Genomic DNA, 21,428 nt, shown 5'->3' with positions numbered 1-21,428 from the left:
GACGGATGACAGTTTGTGGAATGGAGTTCCATGACTGTTGCACATGATCGGTCAATAGAGGGACGGATGACGTTGGAGCTGTCGTCATACGTCATACGTGCTCAACTGATTGTAAAACACCTCCTGAAATGCTGTTCACGAATGACTAACAGCTCGAATCGCCAGACTGACTTTCAGATTCGCAGTCAGAGCGCGTAGGATGACCACGAGAGTGCTTCATCTGTCATATGAAATCCCACTACAGACTACACTCCTGGAAATGGAAAAAAGAACACATTAACACCGGTGTGTCAGACCCACCATACTTGCTCCGGACACTGCGAGAGGGCTGTACAAGCAATGATCACACGCACGGCACAGCGGACACACCAGGAACCGCGGTGTTGGCCGTCGAATGGCGCTAGCTGCGCAGCATTTGTGCACCGCCGCCGTCAGTGTCAGCCAGTTTGCCGTGGCATACGGAGCTCCATCGCAGTCTTTAACACTGGTAGCATGCCGCGACAGCGTGGACGTGAACCGTATGTGCAGTTGACGGACTTTGAGCGAGGGCGTATAGTGGGCATGCGGGAGGCCGGGTGGACGTACCGCCGAATTGCTCAACACGTGGGGCGTGAGGTCTCCACAGTACATCGATGTTGTCGCCAGTGGTCGGCGGAAGGTGCACGTGCTCGTCGACCTGGGACCGGACCGCAGCGACGCACGGATGCACGCCAAGACCGTAGGATCCTACGCAGTGCCGTAGGGGACCGCACCGCCACTTCCCAGCAAATTAGGGACACTGTTGCTCCTGGGGTATCGGCGAGGACCATTCGCAACCGTCTCCATGAAGCTGGGCTACGGTCCCGCACACCGTTAGGCCGTCTTCCGCTCACGCCCCAACATCGTGCAGCCCGCCTCCAGTGGTGTCGCGACAGGCGTGAATGGAGGGACGAATGGAGACGTGTCGTCTTCAGCGATGAGAGTCGCTTCTGCCTTGGTGCCAATGATGGTCGTATGCGTGTTTGGCGCCGTGCAGGTGAGCGCCACAATCACGACTGCATACGATCGAGGCACACAGGGCCAACACCCGGCATCATAGTGTGGGGAGCGATCTCCTACACTGGCCGTACACCACTGGTGATCGTCGAGGGGACACTGAATAGTGCACGGTACATCCAAACCGTCATCGAACCCATCGTTCTACCATTCCTAGACCGGCAAGGGAACTTGCTGTTCCAACAGGACAATGCACGTCCGCATGTATCCCGTGCCACCCAACGTGCTCTAGAAGGTGTAAGTCAACTACCCTGGCCAGCAAGATCTCCGGATCTGTCCCCCACTGAGCATGTTTGGGACTGGATGAAGCGTCGTCTCACGCGGTCTGCACGTCCAGCACGAACGCTGGTCCAACTGAGGCGTCAGGTGGAAATGGCATGGCAAGCCGTTCCACAGGACTACATCCAGCATCTCTACGATCGTCTCCATGGGAGAATAGCAGCCTGCATTGCTGCGAAAGGTGGATATACACTGTACTAGTGCCGACATTGTGCATGCTCTGTTGCCAGTGTCTATGTGCCTGTGGTTCTGTCAGTGTGATCGTGTGATGTATCTGACCCCAGGAATGTGTCAATAAAGTTTCCCCTTCCTGGGACAATGAATTCACGGTGTTCTTATTTCAATTTCCAGGAGTGTATAATTTCAGATGTAGGTCCAGTATTTATAGCACGTAGACAGGTTGATTCCAGGCCCTGAACTGGTCTCCTCCCAAGGAACACGCGGTCATCATTGACAGCGAGTTAGCAGCAGCTTTCATCAAAAAACGCAACAGACATCCACCCTGCCATCCAACGAGCTCTCGCTTGACACCAGTGAAGTCAGAAATGGCGGTGGTTTTGGGGTCGGTGTAATGCGCGCTACAGGGCGTCTGGCTCGGGGCTGTGCTTGGAACAACCGCTTTGTAACAGTTCATGGAGTCACTGAGCTGCCAACTGCTACTCAAATTGCTGCTGCAGATGCAGTACGATGCGCCAGAGCCTTACGCGGAAGACGACAGTTCCCTCTCGGCAGCGCCAAGCGGCCGTCAGAAGCCTGGTATTCTTGCGTCCATACATACTCGTGACCACCGCTGCCAAGAATCGTGTACAGTGCCTACATTTCTGCCAAGTCCTTCTGTAATATCGCAGAAGGAGCATCCAGATTCGCGTAGCTCTATTACAATGCCTTGCTCAAACTCAGTGAGGTGTTGACAGTGGCTTCTTGGTCCCCCTAAAGGCATTCTTGTTTAAATCAACTCACCATGTCCTTTTTCAAATGTAACTAACGTTCACGACCGTTACAAAGTGTAATTAAAGCAAACCTGAATGCGTCCTCACAATAGCGCTACTAATGCCACTCTTTCGTGACAGGCGCTAAATTTGAATAGACATCATCTTCCAGATGTAGAACCACCTGTACCTGCACAACTTCTTCTTGGTGTTGCGATTTTTTACATCAGTGCGTAAATGGCGCCAACGGCCTGGCCGCAGTGGTAACACTGGTTCCAGTCAGATCGCCGAAATTGAGCTCTGTCCGGCTTGGCTAGCACATGAATGGGTCACCGTCCGAGTTGCTGAGTGCTGTTGGGAAGCGGGGTTCACTCAGCCCTTGTGAGGCCAATTGAGGAGCTACTTGATTGAGAAGTAGAGGCACCAGTCACTAAAACTGACAACAGCCGGGAGAGCAGTGTGCTGACCAAATGCCCCATCATATCTGCATCCCGTGATGCCTAAGGTCTGAGAATAATACGGCGGCCGGTCAGTACCGTTTGGCCTTCATGGCCTGTTCAGACAGTGTTTCTATATTTATAGTCTATAAATGGCATATGACACCGTTGGGTGAGAGATTCCACAGATTGGGATCAGCCTAATGTCAAAAAGATGGTGTTCTTCCTCGCACATTGACTCTTTTTTGTGATACGTGAGAGCTGTGTCGTATGTGTATTTGTAGAGTGTCATGTTGTGTTTGTGTTGTGTGATCATGACGAGAGAAGGATGAAACCCGGCGCCGTCATATAGTCTATACCTCTCGAATACGTCAAGGATCAGCCGAGATTGACGTCCTCGACCGACAGGTGGACCACCATCTACAGTGTCTCATGCCCTTACCTCATGAGGCACAGCCGGGAGGTCTGGAACTCCGTCCAGAACATTGGTGCGAAGATTGGTGTCAAAACTTTACGCCATAACCTCTCACCTCACTGTCCGCCGAACACTGGGGGTGAAAATTTCACCCATCATTAGGATTGGCATTGCCTTATCCCCAAGTTGAGCCCCACCGCACAGGCGAGCGTTGGCTACCTCGGCTAAGGAAGCGGGTCCTTACCTCCTGAAGGTTGCTACACTCTAGTCATATAACTCACTCAACAGGATGTAGACGCTATTAGTCGCCGGTGATTTAGTGCAGAGAATGATACGTGTTTGTCACTGTCTGTTGTAATTGTTGTACTGTGAATTTTAACAGGTAAAACCAGCTGTGGTTCAAACGGTTCAAATGGCTCTGAGCACTATGGGACTTAACTGCTGTGGTCATCAGTCCCCTAGAACTTAGAACTAATTAAACCTAACTAACCTTAGGACGTCACACACATCCATGCCCGAGGCAGGATTCGAACCTGCGACCGTAGCTGTCACGCGGTTCCAGACTGTAGCGCTTAGAACCGCACGGCCACTCCGGCAGGCAAACCAGCCGTGTAATTTGTTACTAAATGCGCGGGTGAAACTGATAATCAGGTCCGATACTTATTCTTTGTAACCTATTTAGTAAAATAATATACACTGCATAGGACTCCAAATGCGTCACATAAACCCACAGTATTATATGTGTATTTTCATTATAAATGTACGCTTGCAAATATAATAACACGTGTAGAAAGACAATCAGAAAAAAGCAACATGCTATAATTTAACAACTACGCCATACAAAGAGGTGTTGAAAACAAAAGAAGTAGAACGCAAGATGAAAGAAAGTGCGAAGATCGCAAGCAATAAAAATTGCGAAGAAGAGAGAAGGTTTTGCTAAGACACACTTTCAGATTATAAGAGAAATCTTGAATTTTCAACATCTGAATCTGAATCAGAGATGGGCTTGAAAAATTTTTGTGACGACAATGCACTAGATAGATCGTACGGATGCTTATTCGAAAAACTAAGTTTCTTCGTGATGAATTCGAAACAGAAGAGAAGTTTGATGCAGATGTGCATCCTACTCTTATTGGAACCTTTTAGAATGCATTGGATCGGACAGTCCACATAATCATCTATGTGATCTATGCTTCTGCAAACAGCGAATTTCTTAAGTTCTGATTGAATTTGTTCAACACAGGACTTAATTTCTACAGTTCACTTCGATGTGTCCTACTTTTAGATTAAGCTTAATTCCAATCAGTTAGAAAGCTAAAATTAAATTAAGTAGTCAACGAAACTACATAAAGTAAAAAATGAAACACCTTACAATGCTTTATTTAACCACACATGATGCATCAATTTTGTCGCCATTTTCTGGTAAAATGGCGCAGTGTAAAAGTTAGGACAGGTATGATGTCAAATAAAAATTAGTTATCCATGATTTTAAGAATACTGTCTTATGATTAATAACAACATTCCTTTGGCTGCACCACCTTTCCCCATCTTCCCCTAATCTCTTTAGTATAGCGGACATCAAGATCTAATACACTACTGGAATATCATTAACACCCTTAGTCAGTAGCCCCATACAAGAAAACAGGCTGGTGACTTTGCTCCATCAAATAATTTCTCTAAGTTTTCCAGGTTGTTCCAGGTTGAAATTTCAAATTTCCCTGAGTAAATTTCTGTTGTATGTGACAGCTAATTCAACGTCTTTAGTTTTCTGGCTGCAAAAGTAATTTGTTGAGTTGCAGCGTCACGCACTAGTGATTATTCCAAATTCAGCTAGAATTTACAGTTTTCTCTACAATTGTATAATTTATAAGGTCCTGTTGTCCTGGAAATTCCTTCATTTCCAGCGTCCGTTACCAGTCCCTGCCGTGGAATCTCACATGAGAAATCCTCGTGGAAACGAACTTCAAATTGTTGTCACTGGAACGTAATACTAATCCACATTATAACAACGAATCAGAGTGTTTCAAATTGAGCCTCCATCTCACTTTGGCCATTGTTGACTTGAAACACGACACTGCGATGAAGTCGGCAAAGTACCACTTTGCATAGCAGTTACTAAAAAAAGAAACCAATCCTCATTATTCAGAGTTGGTCTCTAAAACATGCGTGTTGAGATATAGATCTGTAGTATATTATAAAAGAATATTAAAACCAATTTTTGCTTTTGTGTGACGACGAACTTACAGTTTCGATGACAAATACATACTCCGTTTTACTTCAAATTGTGATGTGTGAAGTGGGCATGGAGTCTGAGATCCCACGCATAATTATCTGAATCCAAAACAGATTGTTCCTGAAGCAGAACCTGAACGTGATTCGTAACAAAATAACTCAATTTTCTTTTTTTTTTTTTTTAGCGAACAGTTAAACAACGCGTAGGGTTTCTCAGCCTTTTATGAGTCTTTCAAATTTCCTCAACTTTTCCAACAAATTCAGTGTCCTGAGAACTTACGATTCCCCAAGTTTTCCAGAAAAGTCACCACCCTGGTCAAGTTGAATTCGTATGTTACACACCCTGTTAACCGCGGCCGATCGTAATTAGATTATGATGCGTCTATGGACGGAGTATATTCTACATCAGACATATTTTCCGAAATCAAACGAAATATACAATAGCTTCTGTTGTTTGGGTATGAAATTTGCATCACTTTCTGCAAGAAAAATGGAGGAACGTTGCGCTGCCAAGATACTGGATATTTGCAGTCTCAAGTACGACTTAGAATTTGGAGGTCTGTTACCGTATTTAAAAAAAAGATGCTATAGTGATCATATCGCTTCTTTGTCGGTAATTTATGCAAGTGTGTAATTTTACACGCGTGAATAAGCATCGATTAGTGCAACTGAACCGAAAACAAAGAACGTGTATGGCTGGTTCACAGATTAGTCATTAAAACAAACGCAGTGGCGATAACGGTTTATCATAGAGCTTCGTTAGCAAACGAAAGGAAATGGGTCATAAATTTTGCCATTTTACTTAACCGCGGCGGGATCAATTACATTCTTCACCAAATCTTTTCTAAACAGCATCAAAAAACTACTTTTCAAATTATGATGCGACTTGGAACAACTGTTCAAATCTACAAAATTTCATGGACGTAAAACTTAGTCATAAGAATCGTCAGGACTACAATGTATTTCTTCCTCTGTTGCGTAAGTTCGAGCACAGCACGGCTCTTGGTGAAGGACGAAGGCACTTGGTGAGAAATATTACGCAACATCCTTTAGCGGCAAAACATGTGAAGAGAATGTAAGTCTTGCAAAAATAATCTATGACTATCATAAAATTGTAAGTACTCTTAATTCTTCTTTTCAAGTTTCATAACTGATTCACTTTTAAGTATTAAAGCGTTACGCCAACTAGAAATATTCTTTGCATTTATTAGTATTTCTTTGCTTTCATTTTGTGTATTTCATTTTTCTGTGGGTGAAAGCTTACGATGAATCGCCAACGCTTTTACATTGAAGATTGTGGTGATGGGGTTTGCCACAATTGCTCATGGGAATTAAGATGACGAAGAAAATGCAGAATTTGAGTAACCAAATCAAACAATGATGAGATGAATTTCTTTCGATCATTGAATAGCTATTTTCCTTTGTAGACACGACAACAGACATCGCACGAATTCAGACACGTGCTGCTAGGATCGTAATAGTTCGGAATAGACCACACTGAGGTACACGTAGCAGCAAAAGTTTTGCATCACACCTTTATTTCGAAATTAATGTCATGGAAAACAAAAACTGACTCTGCAATGTGACCATATAACCAAACCAAAAAACAAACATTTTTGTAACGGCATAGTCGTCTGTTTCTCATGGAGGAGCTTTCGCAGCACACCTAAGCAACGCCAGTACTTGGTGGAACGGTCCCTTGCTCGAATGCAGGCTTGACACTGTCATGGCATACCATCGATGAGATCGTCAAGCCAGCCCTAGTCCAAACTGTCCCACTCTCCAATGGCATTTCTACAAAATGTGTGGTAGCTGTCGTCGTCCAAAAACAGCTCGTTTCAATCGATCCCACATACGTTCGATTGCGTTCGTGTCCGGGATCAGCCAGGGCACTCCATTCTTGTGATCTTAGCATGCTGAAGGACCTTGTTCATGAGAAAATAGCCCTGAGCACGTAAATTTCCGTCCATGAAAATAAAATTGTCACAAAAATATTAATGATATAGTCTGTTGTTTCGGAATCTCATCCCTGCACCGTAGAGCAGTAAGATTGCCGTTAGCAACCACGAGAGTTGTACTGCGGTCTGATATTATGCCACCACAGAACATCACTCCATCACCACCTTTTTGCACATCTGGGACACAGTGTTTGAGGCATTCGATGTTACAGCGTTATCTCGAAACACGTTATTTGCGATTATCAGGGTGCAAACGGATCCGAATTTCATCCGTAAACAACACTCAGCGCCAATCCCTAGACATCCATTTCGCATGGTTTTTTACCCATCTGTAACGGAGTCCACGGTCTTGCGGTGTCCGACGTAGTGCTTATTATGGTCTTCGGTAATGAATATTTGCATCATGCCATTGTCTCCTAACAGTCTGATGCGATACAGGAAGTCCTGTAGCCTCTTTAAACGGCCATTTCTGTTCTGGAGCACTCAGCCTATGGCTCACAGAGCCACCGACAGGTACACAAATGATCGATATCTACAGGGTATGATTCAATGACTAATCCCCGTTATAAGTCACTGTGCCCCCTGAACGACCCATTCTGTTGTTTACGCTTCTCTACTGAGAAAACAATACATCTCGCCTCCTTTGATACTTGCGGGTCCGTCTCTCGTGACATGCAATGGTCAGTTCCGCATTACACACGGTTGTCCGGATTCTTTTCTGTAGATAATGTTTGTATACGTAGACCTACATGTATATCGCATTACTAGAGGCGCTAAAGGCAACTAGTCCAACGAAAGATCAAAGCGAAGATGGTTCACGGTATGTTTTACCGATAGTTGTGAGGATAAGGCGTAGTTCAAAGCCGACTATAGCTTGACTCATGCCGGTGTGATATGCGTCACATGCTGACCAGTCCCAATCGACAGTGGTGCCCAAGCTTCTCCAAGACGCCACAGCCTCATCTGGAAGATAAAGACCTGCACCGTAGATTGTATTTGACAATTACAGCATTTACGTAAGGATGTGGCACAGGAAACGCGCTGGCAGTCCTTTGTAACTATACGGGTGGTCACCACGCTTCTTGTTTCACACACTCTGCCCACAGAGGTTGCTAGCATCGTATGGGCGCTGCGCACACAGGGAGGTAATTGGCAAGGGCCCAACAAGGACATGGCCGACACGGTGGAGGGAGTCCGCTAAAGAGCATGTCTAAGGTCAAGGAACTGCAACACGGCGCAGCGAAAGCCGCTTCAACTGAAGCCAACGCCTCTTATACGCCTGCAGGTGCTGATGCTGGAAGACAGTCGTTGCAGTGACTCAGTATGACCTGCCATCAGCTATCGGCTACTCATTGAGAACAGAAATAGGGAATCACACGAGGTACTACGCTTTGACGGAAAAGATAATTCACGCCAGTATTATCATCATCATCATCATCATCATCATCATCATCATCATCACCACCATCGTCTTCGCCCTCATTATCAGCCATTCAAATACACTGGTCTACTCTTTCCCATGCGTTACAATCTTCAGCGTATCCACGTTTCTTTTTTTTTTGTGTTAACTCGGTGTAGCGGTTACGTTAATTCCCTATCAAACTCTGAGCTTTCAACAATGTCCACCAATGTCTACAAGGAAAAAACCGACTGTCGAAGAAGAGCATCAGAGTCCCAGTGTTTGTATTCTAATAATACACCTGAATGTGGCAGTAGCTACATGATATTGTCTAATCGAACCATTTCCTACCACTGTACCGAACATCAGAGGCGTATCAAGTCCACAACTGTGGAAAAATTTGCTGTCACCTTGCACAGTCTCACGAATAACGATAAAATCTTCTTTTTTTTTGGTAGTACGCCCCTTATTATACTTCGTGATACAAACATAGACATCACCCGTGACGCCTCATGGTTGGCAGTAGTACCACATCATTTACATCTGCGTGATTTCGTTTCTTCTTCGATAGTCAGTGACGAAGGCAATGGTGAATTTGGTCGTAAGATCGGATTTTCACAGAGAACTGACGAGACAAGCGCACAAAGAACATTTGATATAATAGGTACGCCATAAGAGACTTCGTGGTTAAGACACTTCTTTGTTTTAAAGTGTCAATTACCTACCTGCCTTCAGGTAGTCATCTTGGTCTTATCTCTTTGAATTCTCTAAGGAACTTCTTTGTGCTCGTTCCTTGCCCAACTCCATTTCATTGTCGTTACAATCGTGATTACATCTTCCACTGCAGCCTTTTCTTTCATCTTTTTGTTCGTTTTCCTGTCTCTCCTGCTTACTCCCATGAGAGATATCCCCGTTGCTCACCAAGCAGACCTCAGTAATTCAATGACTTCCACATTTAGGCTGTCTCTTTACTGTAAGTCAAACTGGTAGCATACACTGATTGTAAATAAAACCCTTAAAAACACTTCGCAGCTTGGATTTGAAGATTCAGCATAGATTACCAGATTCTTTCCAGGCCATTGTTAGATTTCTGCTTAATTCTTCTGCTGTCCATCGAGCTGCTGTCCTCAACTTTCGCAAATGCAAATACTCATCAACTTGATGAAAAAGAAATATTGACGTCAGCCGCATGAGGCCAATGAAATAATTCAATAGCTGCAAATGAAAATTTGTGCCGCGCCGAAACTCGAACCCGGATCTCCCGCTTTAGGCGAGCGGTCGCTTTAATCGCTTCCGTTATCCGAAAACACTTCACGTCCTACCCAAATTCCCAACATCTCTCACACTACTTCTGTACATCTACATCCACATCCATATTCCGCAAGCCACCTGACGGTGTGTGGCGGAGGGTACCTTGAGTACCTCTATCGGTTCTCCTTTCTATTCCAGTCTCGTATTGTTCTTGGAAAGAAAGATTGTCGGTATGCCTCCGTGTGGGCTCTAATCTCTCTGATTTTATCCTCATGGTCTCTTCGCGAGATATACGTAGGAGGGAGCAATATACTGCTTGACTCCTGGGTGAAGGTATGTTCTCGAAACTTCAACAAAAGCCCGTACCGAGCTACTGAGCGTCTCTCTTGCTGAGTCTTCCGCTGCAGTTTATCTATCATCTCCGTAATGCTTTCGCGATTACTGAATGATCCTGTAACGAAGCGCGCTGCTTTCCGTTGGATCTTCTCTATCTCTTCTATCAACCTTATCTGGTACGGATCCCACACCGGTGAGCAGTATTCAAGCAGTGGGCGAACAAATGTACTGTAACGTACTTCCTTTGTTTTCGACTGCATTTCCTTAGGATTCTTTCAATGAATCTCAGTCTGGCATCAGCTTTACTGATGATTAATTTTATATGGTCATTCCATTTTAAATCACTCCTAATGCCTACTCCCAGATAATTTATGGAATTAACTGCTTCCAGTTGCTGACCTGCTATATTGTAGCTAAATGGTAAGGATCTTTCTTTCTTTGTATTCGCAGCACATTACACTTGTCCACATTGAGATTCAATTGCCATTCCCTGCACCATGCGTCAATTCGTTGCAGATCTTCCTGCATTTGACTACAATTTTCCATTGTTACAACCTCTCGATATATTAACCCCCCTGTTCATTTTCCACATTACTCGTAGCATCTCGCTTGATTCGCGCAACTATTCGGAGGTAGGGTACATCCACACTGAAGATACCATGAAATGCCGTGAAGGCGAAGATATTACTATTATATGTGCACGTCAACTCATTCTACAGCTTCGTTGTTAAGGTGTACAAGACTCTTTTCCAGATGTTGATTACACTGGTTTATGAATTCACTGACATGACAGAAGTCATGCCATAGTGGTATGCACAATACCAATGTCGGTAGTAACGCGTACACAATGGAAAAAGAGCAGTGCATTGGCGAAGCTGTCATTTATACACAGGTGATTCATGCGAAAAGCTTTCCGACGTGATAATAGCAGCACGATGGGAATTCACAGTCTTTGAACGCGGAATAGGAGTAGGAGCTAGACCCATGGGACATTCATTTTCGGAAATCAGTATTTCGAGATCCACAGTGTCGAAGGTATGCCGAAAATATCAAATTTCAGGCATTACCTGAAGGCAGTGGTCGACGGCGTTCACTTAACGACCGAGAGCAGCGGCGATTGCGTAGACTTGTCAGTGCTAACAGACAAGCAACACAGAAATCAATGTGGGACGTACTACGAACGTATACGTTAGGACTGCCTGGCGAAACTGGGCGTCAATGGGCTATAGCAGCAGACAACCGGTGCGAATGCCTTTCCTAACAGCACAAAATCGCCTCCAGCGTCTCTCTTGGGCTTGTGACCATGCCGGTTGGTACGTAGACGACTGTAAAACCGTGGCCTGATCAGATGAATCGCGATTTCAGTTGGTAAGAGCCGATGGTAGGGTTCGAGTGTGGAGCAGACCTCATGAAGCCACGGACCCAAGTTGTCAATAAAGGAACTGTGCAAGGTAGTGGTGACTCCATAAAGGTGTGGGCTGAGTTTGCATGGAGTGGACTGTGCCCTCTGGTCAATATGAACCGATCATTGATTGGAAAAGTTTACGTTCGGCTACTTGGATACCATTTACAGCCATTCGTGGACTTCATGTTCCCAAACAACGATGAAATTTTTATGGATGATAATGCGACAAGCCACCAATTGTTCACACCTGGTTTGAAGAACATTCTGGACAATTAGAGCGAATAATTTGGCCACTCAGATCGCCCGACACCCGTCTCATCGCATCGATCATTTATGGGAAATAATCGAGCGCTCAGTTCGTGTATGAAATTCTACTCCATCAATGCCTTCGCAATTATGGAGGGCTACAGAATGTAGCGACCATTTTTTCTATCCCGACTTCCGTATCTTGCATGAAAGTAGGTATGTTAATTTATCTATACATTGACTGGTATTGAGGGGTTTTGTTTTATCCCAGCTAGTTCTTAAATTAACCCCAGTGAGTCACTACACGTATTGTCTTCCCAGTTCTGAAGGAAAGAACCATAAGTAAATTAATACTAGTGTTTTCAATATATTCTCGTTCACTTGTTTCAGTTACTAGTCTGCAGTTTATTCTTGGTGAAAATCCCGTAACCTAATTATTTATGAACCTAAATCGAAGTAAAGTTCAAGACGAATAGTCAGTTTCAAATTAACACGTTATTTTATTTAACAATAATTATTAATAAATCAGTTCATTCACACGATGGCATTCAAAGGGGTTCTATGAATAAGTATCTAATCTGGAATCCCGTCAATATCAGAGATACTAAACAATGTTCTGTCACTTTCGATAAAAAGATTGTTCCCGTTCAATATCCATAAACTGTCACGAACTATGATTACTAGTCGCGTGAAGTAAAGCTTTTCCACTATCACAATACAAAGTCCGAATCTGTCCAAAAATCGTTAATTCCGTAAAATATTTAAATCTTCACAAGAAGTGACGTTAAAGTCAGAGAGATTATTGATCACCTCCCCGTTCCTCTAATATGACAAAAGTTCTAATCCTGATCTGAAATTAATGCCTCCCAAAAAACAATCTCGTCGCGATTTATTCTTGTGCCTTGGTTTAATAAAGCTCCAATTGTTGCTTCCTAAAGCTGTACGTCCTAATTGACTTCGAACACACTAGAGGATAGAGACTGGAGTATCATAATTGCATTGTATGTCTATTTATACTTTAGTAAACGCTATCTTTGGTGTTCAAGACCTACGTTCTGTGACTATAACATTGATTTTCTCATACATAAGAATAACTAATAATTTAACCATTTCTATCGTTTTCCCCCCTCCCATGCTTCCAAAATTTATGATTAAAATTCTTTTCTTTTTCTATTATTTTTCTACTATAGATTTCCCTCTATTTGTCTCTTATTTCTATTTCGTAAATTACTACTTGTGGAGGGGCTGGGGACATTTTCTGAATTTATATTTCGAGGGAATGGGAGTTAATTTGGGAACTATTTTGGTTTATTAACACCGAGAGGCGTTGTAGGTGTTACAAGAGCCTGTATGGATCAGTATTTCTGGCGGGGGCTTCCAACGACTTGGTTGAGTCCATGTCACGTCGAGTTACTGCACTACGCCGGGCAAAATGAGGTTCGATACGAGATTAGGGGGTACCCCATTTTTTTAATCGCCTCAGTGTAGCTACCTTCTAGATTTCAGAAGAACACCGCGCGAAAACTACAAGACTTATCGAAAATAGACAAACGTCAGTGGATGGGACACCTTTCCAAATTTTTAAGTAACATTTCAGGTACTCAGGTTGAGCACCATTTGTGACATGAAAACGCCGGTACGGTTCCTTTGAAAGGATGGCGTACTCCTACTTGCCTCACCGGCCTATTGATGAGGTCCCGTAGCCCGAGCTCGCTCGTTGCGCCAGCGCCTTTGACAGACGTCCCAGCTCCCTTTTTTTTACTTGAGTTATTTCTTTCTGTAATACAGCCACATATGAACCGCGCTTCTTTCTTCCCGTCTACCGAGGCCAAGACAGTGTATGCCACGGTGCAGTCGCGGCTTCCGCCGAATGTGATTGAAGAGAAACACCGTTTGGTCCGGTGGAATGCCGTGTAGCGGACAGTGCGCGCCCCTATTCTTGCGTCAGATGCAGTCCACCTGCTGCGTGACGGTCAATGGGAAGCACGTTACCAGTCGCGTTTCCACCGGATACATCTGGTGGCACCGCCATTTTGTACCATGTGTGGCGTGCAAGACGTCGATGACCTCCGACTTGTCTGCGACGCGGCGAACGATATTCGGCGTTTGGTCCGCCAGATTTTGACGCTGATCCCACGCACGACTTCTCACAGCATCACTTCACAAATGCTTCTCTTCCCGGACACGGACTGGTCCCCGCGAGCGAAGACCCACTCAGTAACGTTGATTAACGGGCACACCGTCCAGTACCTGCTTGGTGGCAGTGACAGATCTGTCCTCGATTTCTGGCAATACTTTAACGACCGACACTGTATAGTTGTAAAGAACCCTAAGTACCAATAACATTTCTCCGACTTCCACAGGAATGCTTTCCTCCATCTCCTTGCAGCTGTATCATCCATGCTAGGAGCAGCTGACATACGTTCCTTCTTCCTTTTTACGGATTCCAGGATCGATTTCCTTTCCCATCCTTGAAACATTCCGAACTTGTGCTCCGTCTCCAATGACCTCTAAGTTGAAGGAACGTTATATCCTAATCTTCCTCCCTTCCGCTGTCGCAGTAGACGCAATGACAGAAGCCCTTTTTGGCAGTCCGTTTATTTGGTTGCCTATCTGCTAGAGCGAGCTAATTGAATGGGAGCCCTCAAGTGGTTCGCTCTGCAACTACGTTACGATATACAGGGTGTCCCATTTATCTTGACCACCCTAAATAACTGTTTGTCCAAAAGCAAATTACAAAATGATTCAAGCAAATCTTTAGCCATGAGGGGGACATCAATCAGCATGATTGCTTTCGTTGTAGCTTTCTTTTTTTACAACAATATGAACAGCGGTATGACTTTTTAGTCGATAATTAATTTCTTGTCCTAAAGACCTATTCAAAAATGTATCACAGTGTACCATTCACTGAAACACAACGTTATTAATTACATAACACTACATTGACTCTGATTCCGTGACCACAAACTCGCCCGCTTGCTGGAGTTGTCAGAAAACAAATGAAAACCAAGTAAAACATAACACAGAATTGACTTTGACTCTCCTATACCATTACCCAGGAGCAGAACATTCAAAGGTGCTCAAAGTGGTATCCCTGGACACCGATACACTGGTACACTCGTTGAAGGAAAGAATTATTTACTGCTTCCAGTGTTGCTTGCTGAAGAAAATGACAAGCAAGCACGATACGTCCCTGCATGTCCTCTGGAGTTGTTGGAATACTGCAATAAACAACGTCTTTAATGTATCCCCAAAGAAAAAAGTCCAGAGGATTTAAATCAGGCCAAGTAACTGTTCCTCCTCGAACAATCCATCTGGCAGGATACCTTCGGTTCAGAAGACGACATGCACGCAAGGCATTATGTGCTGGACATCCATCGTGTTGATACCACATAAGCATTCTGGTTGTTAGATGCAATTCATCCAGAAGAGGATGGAGAATTTCCCTGAGGAAGTTGGCGTACGCTGTGCCGTTTAGACTACCATTGATGAAATAAGGACCAATAATTGTAGTACCAAGCATCCCACACCGGACGTTAACTCTCCACCTGTCTAAACCGTCGTGGGTTGCCACTGGACCAATAATGCATGTTCCTTGTATTTACCTGTCCTTTGTTTGAGGAGGAACATTCATCGGTAAATAGAACATCAGAGGAGAAGTTCGGGTTGGCGAGGATTTGCTGCTGTGCCCACTGACAGAACTGTACACGGTTCAGGAAATCATTATCATGCAGTTCTTGATGTAGGTGTACATGGTAATGATGGAAACGGTGACGTGTAAGAATACGATGTACACTGGTTTTAGGAATGCCAATTCGTGTTCAAGCTGTCGTGTGCTCACTTGTGGATTCATAGCAACGGGAGCGAGAACAGTACCTTCAGCAGCTTCGTCTGCGCGAGTGCTACGACGATTACGTTGTCCTGGTTTGAAACTTCCCGTTTCCTGAAGCGTCGCAAGAAGACGAGAAAAAATCCTTCGGGAAGATGGGTTCTTATTAGGCTACCGCTCTCTGTATAGTTCCGCTGCTTGCGGAGCATTTCGCTACCTTCAACAACAACAACAATAAAAGAAACGTCGTGTCGATGCAGTTTGTAGGAAGGACATCCTTTACTGTATGCCTAATCTACACAACAGTATTTACTAAATGTATCCGTACAAAACAAAACAGTATTGCAATTACTGTTCTGCCAACTTACATTCCCCAGAGATGAGTAGCATTTCTACCTTCTCTTCGTTGGTGTACATTCTACTTACACAACTCTTCAACTGACGGAATGACGGGTGTGCCTCCTACTCATAATTACATTTGTCCTTTGTCAACGTCAGCAAGTGTATGTGTTCCATTACCCCGAGTACCTGCACTAAGCGCTGGGAGCGTCAACGTCAGTGTTGTGTTATGTAATTAATAACGTTGTGTTTCAGTGAATGGTACACTGTGGTACATTTTTGAATAGGTCTTTAGGAGAGGAAACGAATTACCGAATAAAAATTACAGGGTGCCTTTTAAAAAAGTCATACCGCTGTTCATATCTTTGTAAAAAAACAAAGCTACAACGAAGGCACTCATGCTGTTTGATGTCCCCCTGATGGCTGAAGAACATTTGCTTGAAACATTTTGTGATTTGCATCTGGACAAATAGTTATTTAGGGTGGTCAAGGTAAATGGGACACCCTGTATATTACGAATCGATACTTCGAACAGAGGAGATACCCTGTCTACTAATACTTGTCACAGTGTTCGTGTGGTCGTCTTCTGAAATCCTGGAGGTACTTATTAACAAATCTGTACTTTATTTTAATCTTACTGTAGCCGTAATTGATTTTCCGCCAACTTTCAAACTTCCTCTATGGTTCCTCCATTAGCAGGCGAAGTCTGCTTGCTCCATAACCAACCGGGCCAATGCAGTCAGCAAAACGAAGATGGTCCAGTTACATTCCATTAATACAAAATAGAATATTCGTCAGTAAACCCCCGATTCCCTAAAAAATTGAACTCCCACGTGGAAAACACCTACAAGCTCTGATTACGTTACAAATGAGTTAATATGTTAAATATTTGACGTTAAGCATGTAAGCGAGGAAAAGCATAGAAAAGGTTTGAAACTATGCTTAAAGTTTGTTGGAAGTCGGTAAATGATCTCGTTATGAAACAGTGGATGAACATAGCCCGGGTATTTCGCACTCCATTATAAGCAAAAGCATGTTTTTCACACCTCTCAATGCCTGTTGCGTAATATGTCCTGAACTATGTGTCGTAGGATGATAAAATTTTTCAGGTACATTCAATACTATATGTAGATACTGTCTGCAAAGTGTGTTGCGAATAGATTGCGAAGTAAAGAAGTGATAAATTAAAAAGTCATGTCTGGCCCCTAAATATTTACAGCACGAACAGCGAAAATGTAGTAAACAATAAACTTTTTTGCATTCCTCATTTTGTGGGAGGTATCAGTGAGAATAGGTTTCGTAAATGTTTCAAATTATGTGTGAAGTTTGTTGGACGTCACTTAGTGTAGTCATTCTCAAATAATGGATAAGCAAAATCCGGGTATTTGTGCGCCTTCATTTACACTGCCTCAAGATAAACAGACAGTTCCTAACTGTAATACTTGTCTTAGAGTGCTAAACTTTTTGCGTAAGATTCTACCTCTTAATGAATAGATTATGGCGACATCTTAATTTTTTTAACTCGGTCAGTAATTACGCAAAACAATAAAATTTTTCTTGTTCCTGGAAACCATTAGATAGCCAACCTGCAAATAGTACTGGGTCCCAGGATAGTCGCCTAGTGGCTGTGCGGTTCTAGGCGCTACAGTCTGGAACCGAGCGACCGCTACGGTCGCAGGTTCGAATCCTGCCTCGGGCATGGATGTGTGTTGTGTCCTTAGGTTAGTTAGGTTTAATTAGTTCTAAGTTCTAGGCGACTGATGACCTCAGAAGTTAAGTCGCATAGTGCTCAGAGCCATTTGGACCATAGTCGCCTAGTAATATAGATTAGTTTCTATAAAATAAGGAAAAATGTAATAAATTACGATATCTCGAAACAATATGCGTATGAAGAAACCTCGCTAAAATGTAGGAATGATAACGCAACATACAAAAAGTCATGCAAACACGTATCCAGAGAAAGGATTTGAATTTTCAGTCTTTGAATGTCTTGGAAATATATGAAGTTGATTCATCAGTGTATGTAGCCAAGTAACGTGTGATTACCCCAGCGTCAATCATCATTATCATATCTGGTTTTGGTTTAGGCATCCTTGCCTGTTGCAATTTCAAGTACGATACAGCTAATATTTGCATCTCTTCTTAGGGCGCCCAACATCCCTTTTTCCTTGAGATGCATATTTGCATATTAATTTAGGTATTCGTTCTTCTGAGATCCTTTGAATGTGCTCGTGCCATTTCTTTCTTACTCCTATATTTTCTGAAGTATCCTTTTTACACTCGGTTCATTCCTTATTTCACTATTTTGTATCCGATCTATGAGTTTGTAGCAAGTTATAGGTCTTAGGAATATCTCTGCTGCCTCAGTCCTCTTCTTTTAATTGGTGTTTAGATTCCAAGTCTCTCACCCATTCATTAGAACTGGTACTACCATAAAATTACAAAATTTTAGTACTGTCTCTTTCCTGGTTTTTTTGATGACTCTGCGAGTTATAGTAGCTATCAACTGTTGGAACTTTTGGAGTTTGTATTCTTGATCACTGCCTGTAATATATGCGTTCTCACATACCAAGTATTTAATAGTATTTATTTATTCTAGCGGCTTATCATCAATTATTATTTTTGCTCTTAAATACTCCTTACAACGGAATATCATCATCTTAGTTTTACATTTAGATACTGTCATATCATAATCATTTGCTACCATGCGCAAGGACGAAATTTCTGTGTAATTCAACTACTGAGTCCGCTAAGGTTATTTGTTCAAATGTTCAAATGTGTGTGAAATCTTATGGGGCCTAACTGCTAAGGTCATCAGTCCCTAAGCTTACACCCTACTTAGCCTAAATTATCCTAAGCACAAACACACACACCCAAGCCCGAGGAAGGACTCGAACCTCCGCCGGGACTAGCTGCACAGCCCATGACTGCAGCGCCTGAGGCCGCTCGGCTAATCCCGGGCGGCGCTAAGGTTATTTAATCATTTACAAACAGGAGTGTATTTATAGCTTTATTATTAAGCTTATAATGGTGCTCTACATTATTCTGCCATGCCTTTGTGACTGCTAACTTTATCAAAAGCTCCCTCGTACTCAATAAAAGTTGTGTATCTGGGATTACTGTATTCTTTGTGTTCTTCAATAATTACGCGGACTGGGAAAACACTGCCTACGATAGGTCTTCCTATACTAAACCCATTCTGTTCTTCTGTAAGAAACGTTTCCGAAATTACTTTAGTCTATATACAATTATGTAACGTTTTCGATGACGGAGTCCAGGAGTTTCGAAGAAATCCACCCACCAAAGTCCCAGAGCTTGGAGCACTCTAAAAATAGTGGGATTCATTCAATATAAGGTACAAAAAGCTGGCAAAAACGTGAATTTGTTTGTAGTGAGATTTTTGCGATAAATCTATGTTTACACTGAATTGTCTGGGATGAAGATGTTATACACACTCCTTCCACGCGCACTTGGACTTCCGTGCTTAGTACTCAGTAATCAGCCAAAGAATGTAATACAGACTTAAGTGCTCTGATATTACTATACACCAGCTGATCAAAAGTATCCGGACACTACTACGTATTAGCTAACTCACTTCCCAGTTCATGAAATCTGCTAACTGACGGACAATCATGATGCGACTGACAGCTCTTCATAGAAATTTCCTACATTCATTCCCCACGCAAAACGATAAGAGCGGTGACCTCAAGCGCACAATGTACAGTTCTTTGTCCCCCTGCACGGGCGTAGTGCTGTTAAACTCAATGTACTTGTTAGAACACACGTAACCGTCAAGGTTTCCGCGTTCTCTTACCTTCTGAAAACGTTTGCTACTCGTTGCTGCAAAATCCTGTCCTTTCTATTAGCATAAAGTTTCTTTTCCATGTACTGGCTTGGCCTTGCTTTCACTCTTCATGATACAGAACAAAACTGCAACTAGGTTGTATAGCACAATCACTGAAGCTCAGAGCTTTGTGACTATGTGCAAGAATTTTCCGCACGTTTCCGCTCATTTGGTCGCAAACAGCGGATTCGTCCCTAATGGAACTCTTACTATGCTCAGCAGTTAAAAAGGAATGATTTTCTCTAGATGTTAATCTTTTGTGAAGGGTGACATGCGGTGCTAATTGCGAAGGAATGTAAAGTTGTGCATTTAACTAAAAGTAAACTTGTGATAGTTTTACCTTATAGTACTATATGGTATCGAGAGTCAGCCACGTCACACAATAACTTGAAGCAGCAGCGCTTTGTGATATCATATATACCAATCATATATGTACAGTTGTAATTAAAACAAGTAACAGGTTTTGTTTCATTGTTATGATATCGGGAAAATTAATGTCGTACAAGAAAGAGAAACTATATGACATTTTTGTACGGTTTTAGTCAGAATAACAAGTAATTCTGCTTCACTCATAACAGGTTGCACTAATAGCGAATTTAAATGAGGCCACTACGAATGGTCAAACAAATATTGATCATTTCGGCCAGTTCCACAAATCATAATTCATATTCTGTAGGATAAGCCACTTTCTTCTGCCTCCTGTGCAGCTTATCATCACTTCAAAGTTTCAGTATCTCCGAGTCCTATTACGAATTCTTTTCTTCGTCTACTTTTGTCACTTCTCTCTAGAACTTTGCCACCAAAAATTTTAGTTACGCGTTAATGTGGTTTCAGTTTATCGCTATCAAGTATTCATCTACTTCTACATCTACATGGATACTCTGCAAATCACATTTAAGTGCCTGGCAGAGGGTTCATCGAACCGCCTCCACGCCGGCCGGAGTGGCCAAGCGGTTCGAGGCGCTACAGTTTGGAACCGCGCGACCGCTACGGTCGCAGGTTCGAATCCTGCCTCGGGCATGGATGTATGTGATGTCCTTAGGTTAGTTAGGTTTAAGTAGTTCTAAGTTCTAGGGGACTGATGACCTCAGATGTTAAGTCCCATAGTGCTCAGAGCCATTTGAACCATTTTTGTAATTGTAGAGCGCTTCAGTCAGAGCTTTCAGAATATCATTAGTAATTTTCCTGATCATGCCGTTGCAATAGGGGGTGACTTCAAGTTACCAGGTATAGATTGGGAGTGTTACGGCATCAAAACTGGTGCCAGAGACAGGAAATCGTTTGACATTGTTCTGGATGTCTGGTCCGAAAATTACCTTGAGCAGATAGTCACAGAACCAACTCGTGAGGGTAACGTCTTAGACCTCCTGGCAACAAACAGACTTGAACTTACCGAATCAGTTAACGCAGAGGAAGGTCTCAGTGATCATAAGGCGGTGACAGCACCTATGACGACGGGTCCTACAAGGATGTTAAGAAAAGTAGGAAGATATA

The sequence above is a fragment of the Schistocerca serialis genome, chromosome 1, assembly GCF_023864345.2.
Source record: "Schistocerca serialis cubense isolate TAMUIC-IGC-003099 chromosome 1, iqSchSeri2.2, whole genome shotgun sequence".
Lineage (NCBI taxonomy): Eukaryota > Metazoa > Arthropoda > Insecta > Orthoptera > Acrididae > Schistocerca > Schistocerca serialis.
The sequence above is the reverse complement of the archived record's forward strand: the minus strand, read 5'-3'. Positions refer to the sequence as shown.